The sequence below is a fragment of the Tenrec ecaudatus genome, chromosome 11, assembly GCF_050624435.1.
Source record: "Tenrec ecaudatus isolate mTenEca1 chromosome 11, mTenEca1.hap1, whole genome shotgun sequence".
Classification (NCBI taxonomy): Eukaryota; Metazoa; Chordata; class Mammalia; order Afrosoricida; family Tenrecidae; genus Tenrec; species Tenrec ecaudatus.
In genome coordinates, this window is record NC_134540.1 from 91719766 (window position 1) to 91735194 (window position 15429).

The following is a 15429-nucleotide window of genomic DNA, read 5'->3' on the forward strand; positions in this document are numbered from 1 at the left end:
TCCTGTGGTTAAACTTCCAGCCAAGCAACAGACATGCCTAAAACACGGGCGGGGGCTAACACAGTCCTTAAACCAATTAGCCGTAAAGATGAAAATATCAGCATTTTCCCCGAGAGGAAGCTCAGAGAGAGGGTTGGGGTAGGAAAGATGGATGAATGGACATGGGAAACTCAGAGAGGAAGTGGGGGAAGTGAGGTTATGTCGAAGGGATTGCAGGTGAGGTCTTGAAACGAAATGTGTATGGCTTGTTGACTGGACAACCCATTTGCTCGGTAAACTTTTATTTTAATCACAATGAAATGTTTTGAAAAATTATGATGTCGGGGCTGTTCTTTAACACATTGTTCGGAGCCATTTCCGTATGTTGGTATTTATCCTAGAAACAAATATATAGAACTTGCTCCTGCTATGGATACCCAGTTTGGGGATATTTGTTCTGTGTTGCATTTTTCCGCCTCCGTTCCTGCCCCTGTGGGTTTCCAAGACTGTAACACTTTAAGGGAAGAGGAAGATCCTGTGATCATAGGTGAAGTTTGGGAGGCTGAGACAGGAGAACAGAGATACCTGTCATGCTGATTCCACTCTTTCATTAGAAGGTCCGTGAGAGAAATGTATCTGGGTCATCCGGCTTTTTGTCCTCACAGCTTTGTGATCCGTGGTGCGCATTTGCCTGGCAGCTTTATAGGGCTATGTTCTAGTAGAACAGGCTTTGGCACTGCTGTGCCCTACTCAGACAAACAGAAAATGGGTTTGTCTGAGGTCAGGTGATCGGGTCACTCCGACTCAGAGGAAAAGATTCTGAGGCCAAGAATAGTCAATTAAACTGTCTCCAAAAGAGCTGGCCCAACCTGGTGTCTGCTTCCCCAGATCACAAGGCATTCCTTTTTCAAAGCAGGTAAGAGAAAAAGGTGACGACACAAATTAGAAAATGCATCATTAAGTAGAAATATATCCTTCCAGGTCTCCGATAGTTGGATTGGAAAGGGGGCTGGCAACTCAGAGAGCCCAGGTAACCCTAATCCTGACCTCCTATACTGGCTCTGGACCAGGACCTCCCAAGGAAGAGGCTCCTCTGCTGTGACAGCATGTGGTCACAGTAGTTGTAGAGGTGAAGATGTTTGCAAGGATTCAACCTGCTAGCTCCAGAATGGAAAACATGATTCAAATTATGGTTGGGAATCCGATTGCTTTTTAATTTTTATTTCGGGGGGGGCGGGGAGGAGGGTTCAAATCCTTACATATATTCCAAAATGAAAACAATAGTGAATGAAATGAACCGTCTTTCATTTCATAGTTTTACTCTCCCCCCTCACCCCTCACTATCTCCTTCCTTCCACCAGTCCTTTCTTTCCTCCTCTCTCTCCTTTCTGCTTTGCCTTGTTTTCTTTCCAAAAAAAAATCTCTCTTTAGCCAAAGTGCTTCAGTGACTCCATTAAGGGTATTCACCGCAAAAGCAAACAAACAAACAACCAAACAGAAACAGAAAGCATTGTGCTACGAACTCGGCCATGGTTTCTAAGGTGGGCACACTGCCCTGTGTTGCCAGCAGTGCATTTCGGTTCGGCAGACCATCACAAAATGGAAATGTCTACGGAGAGTGGTTTTCATCTCACCGCTCTACTGTGAACTGGTCGTCTGTCTTTTGTGACACCTGTCAAAAGCTCGCCAGACACGAGGAACAATCAGAACTGCTGCGGCACTATCTTACCCACAATTCAGGAACAAAAAGTGCAGGTCGTGGTTGCCTCTTACCTCCCTTGGATTTTAGAGATGTTTTCCATACCAGTGAAACGTTATTTTATCAGTGACCTTTGTAGACTGACTCTGTAGTCAACAGGAAAATATCCAGCCATTATGAATTATGTAATAGTTTGAAATTGTCTAGACAGTGTTAGGAGGGCAACAGATGGAGCAAATGCTGCAAAATGAAAAGTAATTTAGCAATAGGATTTCTACGCTGAGCTGATCTCCATATCGCTCCTTCCCCAGTCTCTTCCGTTTCTCTCCTCTCCCCTTTGGCTTCCAAACCCTTTGACCCCCTTCCAAAGAAGGATTTATTTGTCATCAGCTATGGTCTACCCTTTCTACTGATTTAGTAATGGGGTGCAATGTCAGCTATGTGGTCATTCATCATAGTTTGCTCGCATTCTTCTTGCTGCTTGGAAAAGCTTTAAGAACTGTCACAACAAGCAGAAGCCATCAATGATGAAGTCTATTGCTATGGGACTTCATACGTGGAAGGTGGTGGGGAGAGTCGTCAATGATGGAATCTATTGCTATGGTACTTTATACACGGAAGGTGCTTGGTAGAGCAGGACAAGTAGAAGACTGGGATTGTACTGTTTTTTAAACACAGACGATATTTTTTTAGGTTTCTGTGGCTAAGTGAGTTGATTCGATTCATGACAAGCTGCTATAGAGCAGACCCAAATATTGCCTGGTCCTGGGCCTTCCCAATCATAGTAGGTATATGTGAGTCCATTCTTGAAGTGCTTCATTCCTCCCATTTGAGAAAGTTTGAACACTGCTGTGAATTATTATTAGCATGAACTATATCGGCATAATACTTAGTGATTATATTAATAATTAATAGTATCATACTAACCATGCATTTTAAAAATATATCTTTGAGGCTGTTTATAGGGTAGGAGTGATATTAAAATATTAAAAAGATAAACAGAACCAATTAATTCAATATTCACTTACTGAGAAGTGACTACATAATGTTGACTATAGAAGCTATGGGAACAGCACACAACATGGAATCAAAACCATAAAAAGCACAAAGTGTATTCTGAACAAAAATGACATGCATATTAAGGACATAACTAAACTACATATGACAAAGTATCCTCAGGGGACTGAAAATATAGCGTTTTTAAAAATTGTATAGCCCAGTGGTTCTCAACCTTCCTAATGCCATGACCCTTTAATACAGTTCCTCATGTTGTGTGACCCCCCAACCATAAAATTATTTTCATAGCTACTTCATAACTGTAATTTTGCTACTGTTGTGAATCATCATGTAAACATCCAATAGGCAAGACCTGTTTTCATTGTTACAAATTGGACATAATGAAAGCATAGTGATGAATCACAAAAACAATATGTCATTCTATATTGTGAAATATTTATTTTTAATGACAAATAAATGAAGTTTTATCTTGAAGCATGGAAGCATGGTGTAGCACGGGTAACAGTCTTCCCGCCGAGTATTCATATGTGGGCATATCTGCATGTGGGTGGACCCTCCTGGAGATGGATAGAGGAGCGGTGTCTCAGTTCCTCAGACCATCCGAAATATGTGTTTTCTGATGGTCTTAGGCGACCCCTGTGAGAGGGTCATTCAACCCCCAAAGGGTTGCGACACACAGGTTGAGAACCGCTAGTCTGGATGAGCAAGTTCCGTAGGGTGTGTGCAGGGTTGGCGAATTGTGTCTCTCCAGTCACACACTGTTCTTTCCCTATGTGCATGTGACTGCAGAGTGAACTTCAAAAATATATTATGCAGATAGTGGTGCTTTCATTTGTTGGTAAACATATTCCTATGGCTCCTGAATAATTTTTAAATTGTGCCAGGGACAGGATTGGCTTTTCCATCTCAAGAGACTGCTCACCCCTGGGCTAGGTGATCACAAAGGGATTTAGAGAGGAGACCCAATTTGACCCAATTCTCGAAACACTAGCATTTAAATAATTAAAGAAGAATATCACAACAGGAAGCAAAAACATAAATAAAACTTGGGAGGCAGGAATTCATATGCATTCCATAAAGAGGAGTGGGTATAATAAAACAAGGAAGGTGGAAGAGATTTGGATTATGAAGTGATTTGAATGTTGAAGGCTAGGGCCTGTATGTGGAGTTTCGAGAGTAATGTTAGACGTTTCACACATGTTGGCCTAGGTAGACGCTCTTATGCCCTGTGAATATGCCTGTGTGTCATTGCATGGGCACTCTGACTAATTCAAGCTGACTAATTCAAAACCACCAGGAGTTCCGCAGGTGACTGACCAGGCTTTCCCCTCCCATAAAGTTACAGTCTCAGAAACCCACCGACACAGTTCCGCTCTGTCCTACAGAGGGGCTATGAGTCGGCAGAGCCTCCAGGGCAGTGGGTCATTGGGTAAGAATGGCCTGTGTCTCGGGGCTGGTATGGTGAGGTCACCTGTGGAGCTCTCTCACTATGCCGTACACTGCTTGAGAACATGCCTTAGCCTGGGTTCCCCACCAAAGTCCATTGTAAGATCAGGCTTCATAGCCAAATAGTTGAACAGGAAGGAATCTATGAGCAGTACAAAGAGCTAACAAATTGGATTATTATTAGGAAGATTGGCGGATGGGTTGCATCCAGAATTAGCTGAGAGGGTAAAAAAAAATGTCTGGGCTTTCCTTGTGAGAACTTGGCCATCCAGTCCCTACAGGTCACAGTTCTAGTCTGACACACTTGGGCACAACATGTGGTTTGGGGGTTATTTTCTAATGTCCGAGGTTATTAGCTAATGACTATCGAATGTTGATTCGATAGCTCCTAGGTCAGGGCTTCTTAAAAGAAACAAGAGCATGGTTTGCAGTGGGCCTGCCACAGAGGGCCCTTGCCCACACTCTTGGGTGCGGGCAAAGGCTGCTTCTCTCCTAGGCAAATGAAAGTGAGAGGCAGACCAGGGACCACAGAGAGCTGAGGAGAACCGCTGTTGGGAGCCCTGCTTGGGAATCTCTTAAAGTTCCCCAGAAACACGATCATGGAAAATTAGTATGAAAAGATAATATGAGAGCTAGGTCAAGAGAAACAGTGTGGGGTCATGTTTGGAAAATCAAGTCTTTTGAGTAGCTCTTTCTTGGAAACTCTTTGGAAGAAATACAACTATTTATTAATTCTGAGTAAGGTTCCCTTTGGCCAGCCACCTGCTCATGCTGCACTGGAAGATAGATTTATTTTCCAGGAAAAGTCCCGCTTGATGCTGAAATGCGCCGAGACACGGCGATGGGACCTCCACAGAGGCTTGTTCCATCAATCCGGTGTCCCTTTTAAAAAGACGTGGGTAATTCAATTAAAATGGATTGAGCTGCCACAGACATTGCAGTATTAGGTTTCCACTCCAGCGTTCTCACCTTTCATTGTCTGGAAATTCACCGAGGCTGGGTTGTTGTGCCCGAAACATTAGCCGGCTCTTTATGTGATTATTTGAGAGAGCAAACACTACCAGCTTTTTCCATAAGCCTTTTTAAACAAACAAACAAACAGACCCTTCTTCTTGCTCCTGTGCCCTTCCTCCACCCACAGAACACACTTCCTTCGCTTCTACTTTCTCTTCTCCGCGTGCTAGTGGAGAGTGGCGACATGGCACGCGGTGGCTTTAGAGAGGAGAGGCTTACGGGTCAATCGCTAGATTTCCATAAACATCTGAAGAGATCACAGATGTTTGCTGAGTCTTCTGGTTTAGAAGAGACTTTTCTGTGGATCTTATGAAGGGGTTCATCTGGATTAGGTGCATTGCCTCCTGTTTATATTCTAGGTATGTATGAAACCAAAACCAAACTCACTGCCATCGAGTCAATGCTGACTCATAGCGACCCACTGTGGGCTTCAGCAACGGTAACCGTTTACAGGAGTAGACAGCCCAGTCTTTCTCCCGCGGAGCTGCTGGTGGCTTTGAACTGCAGACCATATGGAACGCAGACCAACAACACATAACCACTCCACCTGCAGGGCTCCAATTGAGATGTATTAGGGATATGTGAATATTCACTGATACAGTACTGTGTTTACATATACGTCTGCAGGAACTCATGCACACTCCCAAACAGCCTAGAATATTAAGAGAAAACGTGTTTAGATAACCAGGTAGTCTTGGAGTTTAGAAGCCTTGAAGACAACTGGATGGAATGTTCTGGTTTGAAAATGGACACCACAGCAGGATTGCTGCCTTCATAATTTGTCTGACTGGGCAGCAGAAACACCTGGTAGCTAGGTTTCTTTCCCTTTGTTCTTTTTCCTATATTGAAGGCCTGGTACTGTCAAGAATGCAGTTGTGTGTCTTCCACACGTCGGGGCCCAGGGTGTAGGGTTTGGGGATGTGTGGGGTAGTGATCAAGGAGCTCTGTGTTTTACGGGAAGAGAACAGAAGCCCAAAGGCCTTTGGATCGATCTCCAGCAAGAAAAGAACGGAAGGCGTCGCTCACTCTAGGTATCTTCTAAAAGTGTTGGCCTTTCTGGACTCATCATCTGTGATTTGTACCAAAACTCACTCATTCTACTAGCATTTAGTCTGGAGCACAAACTGGGTAATCAAAAGTTGGGTCAAATAAACAGGCCCTTTCTTCCTCTTGAGGAGTGGAAAGTCTGCTGGAGACAACAGCGAGGCATGGACTTTTCTCTGGAGTCTCTCCTCCTTCCCCCGGGCTAGTCCTGGCTGACTCCTCAGAGCAGCGGTTCTCAACCTTCCTCAACCCTTTAATACAGTTCCTCATATTGTGGTGACCCCCAACCATAACATTATTTTCATGACTATTTTATAACTGTAAGTTTGCTACTGTTATGGATTGGACAACCCCTGTGAAAGGATCTTTCCATCCCCAAAGGGGTCATGCCCCACAGGTTGAGAACCAATGCCTTAGAAGTGTTTTCCAACTCCCCAAGGTGAGCTATGCATCTCTTCCCATTGTTACATATCCCCTGTGTTATGGTAACTGCCCACTCGTCTGAATTCCTGTGCTGCTAACGCTGCATAATTCGAAGCCCTTGGAGTCTCAGTCTATCCTGTGTCTGCTCTTAGAGCAGAAAATCAATAAATAGTTTATGAAAGATTTAATGAAATCCGAAAACATAACACATTGCAATTAGGTACTTAGTGGAAATAGTTTTGAAGGATGAGTAAGAGTTTATCACACAACAAACCCAGAAGGGCAAGCATTCCAGGCAGAAAACCAATACACAGACAGATACCAAGATGTGCAATAGTGTTACTGGAAATTGCCAACCGTTTTTTAACCTTATGTAGCATAAAGCTCCCACCCCACCCCCCAGTGAGAGCAATGGAAGCTGAGGATAGACAAAACAAACAACAAACCCCAATCCAAATCCACTGCCAATTAAGTTGATTCTGACACATAGTGATGCTACAGAGGGGTTTCCTAGATTTTGCAAGAAAACCCTGGTGGCATGGTGGGCTACACATTGTGCTGTTAACCAAAAGGACGGTAGTTTGAACCCACCAACTGCTCCAAGGGAGAAAAAATTAGACTGTTTATGCTCATAAAGAGTTACAGTCTCAGAAGCCCAAAGTAGCGGATCTCCTCTGTCCTACAGGGTCTGTAAGTTGGAATTAACGTGATGGCATGGAGTTGAGTCTCAGAAGGCTTTGTAAATCTTTAAAGGACCAGATGGCTTCAACACTCCCCCCCTGCCCCCTGTGTAAGGGCTCAGGATTTGAACTAGTAACCTTGAGGTTAGCAGTCTAAATAAAAATACCAACTCACTACCATTGAGTCAATTCTAATCCATCATTGATTAGGCCTCATAGAAAGCCTAAAAGTCAAGGTAGAATGGTCCCTGGGGATTTCCAGGACTGTAACCCTTTATGGGAGTAGAAAGCCTCGTCTTTCTCCCACAGAGCAGCCGAGAGTTTCAAACTAATCAACGGCCAGCTGCTCAAAGGATAACCATTACGCCATCAGGAGTAGAAAGCCTCATATTTTCCTTGAGGAGATGGTTCTGAACTGTTGACCTTGCAGTTAGCAGCCCAATGAATGACCACTAGACTGCCAAAAATGTCTAAGGAACCAAAAAATCTCATTGCCATGGAGTCAATGCTGACCCATAGCAACCCCCTTATGGGTTTCTGAGACTGTAATGGTTTATGAGTGTACAAAGCCCAGTCTAAAGGGGAGACCCCAAGTAGTCCCCCAAACCAGTTATCATGGTATGAATTCTGGCCCCATGTGTTCCAGAGAAGAATTGCACCCCACAGAGTTTTCAAGACTCCGACTTTTTTGGAAGAAGATCCCCAATCCTCTCTTCTCAGGTGCCTCCTGGTGAGTTCAAGTTCCAAGTTTTCTGAGAGCAGCTGAGCATGTGGGAGTCAGATGAAGCTTTCTGCTCCCATCGACAGTCTAAGTCTTGGAAACCGAGTAGTTCTACCCGGTCCTGTAGGGTCACCTGAGTCAGAACCAACTGGGTGGCAGTGAGGGAGAGCAGAGCGGGTAACTATTTGTGTTACTAGGCCCTCCATGACAGGCAGTCAGGAATCAAATTTCAAAGGGTCTCACAGTCTTAATTGGTTGTGTGAGGGAACTTCCCTTAGTTCTAAGCAGCCTGTGTGAATAGTCCTAATAAAAAAGATCTTGGGGGTCTTAGATTTTCTAAATATCTACATTCCTAGAATTCATCCCCAGAGCATCTGATTTAGTAAGTTTGGGGTCCACCACCTGTCTGTCAACTTGTCACACTGTGGCTGTTTTTGTTTGTTGTCACCAGTATTTTAAATGTCAGTGGGGTCACCCATGAGGTACAGGTTTCAGAAACCCTTCCAGAATAAACAGATTAGGAAGAAAGGCCTGGTAATCTACTTCCAAAAATGAGTCAAGGAAAACCTTACGGTTCGAATGTAAACCATAGTGCGGAAAGCTGATCCCCTCTTAGGACCACCCTCAAAATACACAGTCACGGCAGCAATGGGTCCCAGCAGCCTGATGGCGCATGGTTCAGTCTGTTGCTTTGAGGACACCGTCAGTGGGAACCCACTCGAATGGAAAACCGAACCAGTGGACTCCGTGCCTCCTCATCAGAACCCTGTAAGGGCAGGGGAGAACTGAGTTGCCTTTGGGAATTTTTGAGGCTCTAAATCTTAACAAGAGGATAAAGCCTCATCTTTCTATGGAGGAGCAGCTGGTGGTTTTAAACCGCTTACCTTGCGGTTAGCAGCCCAACAAATGACCTACTCCACTACCAGAGCGCCTGGAAACCATTAGCCGCTAAGATTAGGTTTGAGGTGAGGATCCCTCTCGTATACAACCAAAAGGTCCATAGAGGCACTGCCCTAAGAATTTATTAATAACCTTCCAAGTTTGCACAATACAGTCCCCAGTGTACAGTTGAGGAGACCCGGCAGAGTGGAGAATCACTTGGACAAGGTCACCATGATGGTAGGAGGCAGAACTGTATTTCAAACGGAGGCTGCTTCGCTCCACAGAAGAGCCCACCGTCCTGACCTGCAGCAGATTTGGGCAAAGACTGATATTCTGTCTATGCCGATTTCCTTGTCTTCCAAAGCCCCTTCCTTATCTACCTTATAGAACTGTTGTGAGCAACTGGAGATGGGGGAGAGTGGGAGGGGGGTAGTAATTAATCAGAGAGAAGTCCAGTATTATTTTAATGTCAGAGAATGGTTGTTATGTTATCAATGTAATTGATCATCGTTATTGCACAGTTCCTAACCGCCGTGTCAGAAAGGATAGGATTAATAATTCCGTCTTTCATGTGAAACCTCCACTTGCAAAAGTAATTGCTTTTCCAACTCAGCTCCACCCCTTTCTTTTACATTGTAGTCAGATTCCATTCAGATTCCTGGTCTGATGTTCGTCTGGTTTCTGCTCAGTGGAATTTTTCTGAGTTTCTAATTTATTCTCTATGAGCAAACGCCTTCCCCACCATTCCCAGTACAAGAAAGGCCCGTCTCGGGATCAGTGAGAAAATGGTTATTTCCCCCTTTGTATAAGGGAGCCAAGATTTCTTTGCAGTGTTATTAAAGCCTCCTGGGAGGCCAGAGGCATCTGGCTCTCTTTGTATGCTGAGTGAGCGGAGCATCAACCCTCTCTGCCTTTGTCTGAACTCTCAGTCTTCGCTCATTGCCTGGCAACCAGCTGGTGCCTCCAACTTCGGAAACCACTTTCTCTTCCCTTTATGCCATGTGTGTACTCACCCAGAAAGATGACAAAATGACTCCTGGGCTGTTGGTCGTCTCCTTCACGTCTTCCCCGCGCCTAGCGGTCTATATGCCGCAGATGTTTCATTTCCAGCTAATGCCTGATTATTTTTCAAGTGACTGTTCAGAGTCCTTCCCAGAAATGCGCCACCCCCCCCCCCCTTTCCATTTGAAAGGAGACTTTTCTGTCTGCCTCTGGGAACTAACTGAGGGGGAGTTTTGGAATGAATGGTATTTTCTTCCGCTTCTTGTCGTGGATGTGATTGAACCAGGTTTTGTTCCCTCCCAGGATGATCGCCCGCATACTTTGTTACCATATCTGCGTTTCCTGTTGATTGACCCTAGGTTGGGAGGCTTTGAAATTATGACGATAACTCAATTTTTATCCGTGGCAAATATAGTTACATAATAGTTACTCTGACTGGCTGACAAATATATATATATATATTTGCTTTAAATATATATCTAGTCTTAAAATATTCATACAGTAGAAGGTTTTCAAATGGAATTAAGTGATAGTGGAGTTTTTCAACAAATTTTTTTGAAGACCCCTGGGTAGTCTAGGCATGACTCTGTCGTTACTCAGGGGTTTAGGCGCACTCACCAGGAAAGCCCAGCCCCCAGCCAAGGACATTATGCTTGCTCAGGTGCAGGGTAGGCAAAAGGAGAGGGGCTCCCCAGGAGGTGCACTGCCATGCAGCTCCAACAAAGAGTTCCCACGTACCAATTACAAGCAACCAGGCAATGTTTTCTTGGCTGAGACATAGCATCACCACGAGTAGGTGCCAATCGAGGGCAATTACCAACGACAACAAGCTACAGTATTGTGTTCGTCATGTGTCAGGGTAATACAGGTGACTTGGAAGTTGGATGACCTAAGGTCAAGTTCGTCCTCTGACTTTTGTGAGATGCATGACCTTGTGAAGGCAATAGCAATAAAATGCTTATAATAGCTAAAGCTGTCTACCTAGGTTAAGTACTTTCTGTGTGCCCAGCACTGGGCCAAACGCTGAAAAGGTATTATCGCATATCAATCTCATAGCCACTCGGAGAAAGCAGGTGTGTCACTAACCTTATCTGTTTAATATGGTTGAATATCAGGAGAATTATAGCAGCCTTAACAAATTCAAAGAATGTTCTGAACAAATATATGTGAAAGCACTTTGTTCCCTCCAAAGTACTATTCAAATGAGACATGTTATTGTTCTGTTTTGGAACATAGTACTGACTCACTGTTCATAGTACAAGCATATAATGATCTACAGCCGAGAGCAGGGTAAAGTCTGTGCCGCTTTGCCCAGCGGGCCTCCCTTTGTGATTGAGTACACACCTTGGTGAGAGAACTGGGTGGGATAAACACAGTGCCCTAGAGCTGTGCAGCAAAGGGACCAGATATGGGCTGCAATTTAGCTCTTTCCACCCCCTAATCCTACTAATAACTAAATTGTGGATTCTAATCAGAAATCATCATGGCCCATTACTCTTCCTTATCATTGGTTCTACCAGTACTTTCTGCGGTAGTTGGATGTATAGAGGTGTGGAGGTGACATTCAACCTGATGATCAGGTTGAACCCAATGGTGACTCCCTGTGGGTGTGGTCTTCTCATAGGGGGGTCCTTGGAACCTCCCCTTCTCTCTCTGCTTTCATCTTCCTGCTGGCTGATTCTGGGTGCTGCCAGAGCCACTGCTGTTGGATCTGCAGTTCTCTGCCTCCACCGGCCTGTGATCTTCCTGCATTCTGCATCATTGCATGTGACTGCGTGAGTCTGAAGAAGGACTTATGGACTACTATTGAACTTAAGGACTTGAGTTGAACTGGGCTGGGATGTTTTCTTGATGCATAATTATTTCTTGATATAAAGTTCTTATAAATGTATAAGTGTCACTGGATGTTTTTCCCCCTAGTCAACCCGGCCTTACACACTTTCTAAATTTGAAATGAGCTGATATAGCTCTATATAATTAAGTCTGAAACAGCGATTGAATCCATGACATTGTCTAGTAACACCATTTCCCCTAGCATGTGATGTTTCATTAAGAATCAATTATTGTGGCTTTAAAATGATGTTGGACAGCCTTCGATGTGTTAGTCATACGTCTAAAGCTAAATTATTACAGCTGTACTCTTTTATAGTCCCAGCTTATGTGTTAAATACTAAATATATATGTACTTTGGGCTAAGCTATTTTTTAAAATGCCTCTAGGTATTGGAATAAAATTTTATTTTGCAAGAGTAAACTTTGATCACAAAGGGGATTTTATTAAAGAATTGCTTGTTTTTATGGCTCTTTGTGTGTGCATGTATATGTATGTGTGCATAGACTGAGATAATAGATAGATCATAGACAGGCCCAGACACCCCCTTTGTATTTATAACTCTTGTCTGCTTCAGATATTCATATTTTAACTTTTTACTGATATAATTGATATTCAGAAAAGTCCCCATAGAATAAATTGTACAGATTGACATCACCAGCATATGAGAGAGACCACTCATGATCCCTCCCATCTCTACATCTTCTACTTCCCAAGTGGCAGCATTTACCTTTATCTTCAAACAAATAAATTAATGTACAAATTTGGAAGTGATGATAATGGAATTGCACGCTATGTACAATTTTGCATCAGCCACATTTTGTTTCATCTGTCACACAATTCACCCATGATTGTGACGCTGTGAGTCCTTTCTTTTCATTGCTAGCTAGGATTCCATTTATGTATCTATTTCACTGTCAAGGGCATAAGCGGTGTTTTCAACTTGGAACTATTACAAATCATGCGACTCTGAGCATTTTACATTCAGCCATTTGGCGCATGTTTGTATGCATTTCAAGGGAGATGGCCTGAATTGACTTTGGTAAATTGCACATAACACAATTAGTGAATCTTAGAACATGCGAGCAATCTTCTCTAAGAGTTTCTTTTGTTCTACACAGGGACCTTTGGTGGTATAGTGCTTATGCATTGGCTGCTAACCTCAAGGTCAGCCGTTTGAAACTACCAGAAGTAGAAACCCACAGTGGCAGTTCAACCATGTCCTAGAGGGTCGCCATGAACCAGAATCAACTTGATGGCAGTGAGTTTGGGCTTTGATTTTTTGTTTGTTTGTTTGTTTGCTTTACATGCTCATCAACTTCGCGTACCCCCTTTTTTTTTCCTATGTTATTTTTCTGGTTTCTTTTTTTTCCCCTTTCACTTCTTTCTTCTCTATTTAAAAATTTTTTAATCACTCTATTGTATATTGTCATCTTATTTAAGTTTATCTGGTTTTCTCTGATGACGAATGAGTTTGGACAACTTCTCATTTGCTTATTTTCTACTCTGATAGCCAATTCTATAAAATACCTATTAAATTTTTAGTAAATTTATGAAAATTATGTGCTTGCTTGGTTTTTGTTTGTTTACACCTTACAGGGTATAAGAATTCTTCATTTATTCCAATTACAAATCTTGTTTAAGATAAATGCATTGCAAATGACAAATGCTTACATATTTCGTAGTCTGAAGTTTTACTTTATAAATGGTGACTTTTTGTAACAGAAGTTCATAATTTAAATGTTGATTATTTTTTCTCCCTCTCCCCTTTCTGGGTAGCAATTTCGTGTTCTGTTTAAGAGTTGTTTTCCTACTTCAAAGTCCGGCATATATTTTGCATATCCCATTTAGACCTCAACCCATCTGGAATTGATTTTAGTATGGAATGCAGGGAAAGAGTCTCAAAGAATCAAATGAACATTCCAATGATTCTGCAGCTTTTCTTGACAAGATAATCCTTTCTCTACTGCACTCCTCTGTCATCTTTTAATCTTATATTCAGTGAAGGCATGTGGATGGGTCTATTTCTCAATTCTCTTTCAGGCTGTTTACTCATGCTTGTCACTAGTACACTATCGTAATGGCTATACTGCAAGCCCTGGCTATTTTATACTATATATTCTCCAACTTTATTCTTCCTCTTCAAGATTATGGTGGTTATTTCTGACCTTTTGTAATTTTACAAAAAAAATAAGAATCATCTCTTAATTCCTCAAGGCTCTTGCAGTTCCTTCCATTTATTTACTTGTTTTCTAACTGGTTTTCTGTGCTTTTGGCGAAAGGTTACAAAGCAAATTAGTGCCACTCAGCAGTACGGATGCATTTTGTTTTGTGATATTACTTGGCATCCTCTCAATACAATAGCATTCGCTGCACTTCCTTCCTGTGTTCCCACTTCTCTCGCTCCCTCCCTCCCTCCCTCCTATCCATGCTTTCCTCTGAGCACCCCACCCCCCACCCCGCAGCCTGAGATGCTGCATTTATCATACCGTGAGGTTGATCCTGCTAACAATGTACTTGTCCTCAGTGTGTTGTTCATCTGATAGGACTCTACAGTTTGACTCAAAGTTGAGTCATGGTGGTGAGTTCAGTTCGAGGCGTTAAAGGTGACTAAGGGGCCCTGGTGGCATAGTGGTTTCCTGTTGGGCAGTTCTACCCTGTCCTATAAGGTTGCTATGAGTCAGTATTTATTGACTTGATGGCATTAAGTTTGTTTTTTCTAGGGTTGCTGGTGGTGTAGTGGTTCTGCATTGGGCTGCTAACTGCAAGATCAGCAGTTCATAAACCACCAGCCACTCTGCAGAAAGACGGGGCTTTCTACTCCCATAAAGAGTTACAGTGATATTCATAGGGGCAGTCCTACTCTGTCTTGCAGGATCAATATGAACCTGCATCGACCGGCTAGCAGTGAGTTGGGCTTTTTATTTTAATAGGGTTGCTATGAGTCAGAAATAATTCAGTAGCAGTGAGTTTGGATTTTTTTTTTTGAATGGTTATATTCTTGAGAGTCTCACCCATCTCTATCAGGCCAGGATGCCTGGTCTTTTTCATAATTTCGCATGTTGTTCCACTTTACCCCCAACCCCCCACCCCACTCTGTTCAGGATCGTCTCCTGAGATCCCTTTCTGAGCCTTCAGTCGTGGTAGCCAGATCCCACCTAGTCTCAGGGTCATAATGAAGCCTGGTATTTGGGTGGTCTAAGCCACTGGGACTAATTGTGTCCATGTATCTTTGATATTCTTCACTCTTCTTTGCTCCCAATGGATAGAGACCAATGGTTGCAGCTTAGTACATTGCTCACAAAGTTTTAAGACCCCAGTATTTACTCACCATTCCCCTTGCCACGTCTGTTCATTTTCCATGTCCACCTATGTACCTACTTGTAGATTATTGTTTATTATTCCAGGACTGTGCGTGTAATCGCATTTACCTTTGTTGTCTTTTATGCTTGAACCGCTGCTGGTGTCTTCCTTGGCCTTTGTTGTGTTGTGCTGACCTCTTCTTATTGTACATTATTTTTGCCTTCGCCCAAGCTACTCCATGTCGACTCCGTAGTGAGGGATTTGTGCTCTCTTCCACCTTCCCTGTTAGTCATCAGAGTGTTTCTTTCTGTGTATAAACTTTTCTTGACTTTTCATACTAGTCCTCTCATTGCGATTTCATTTACTCTACAGATCAAACTACACGTAAT

At 43.1% G+C, this 15429-nt stretch overlaps 1 long non-coding RNA gene across 4 annotated transcripts in view; it reads right to left on the bottom strand.

The window, feature by feature from the left end:
• LOC142461458 (uncharacterized) overlaps positions 1-10145 on the bottom strand; it is a 52546-nt gene extending 42401 nt beyond the window's left edge. For all 4 annotated transcript variants that reach the window (XR_012786899.1, XR_012786898.1, XR_012786897.1 and 1 more), the window contains exon 1: positions 9919-10145. This is a non-coding gene — a long non-coding RNA (uncharacterized LOC142461458). The remainder of the gene's footprint in view (positions 1-9918) is intronic.
• Between the last annotated feature and the right edge of the window lie 5284 nt (positions 10146-15429).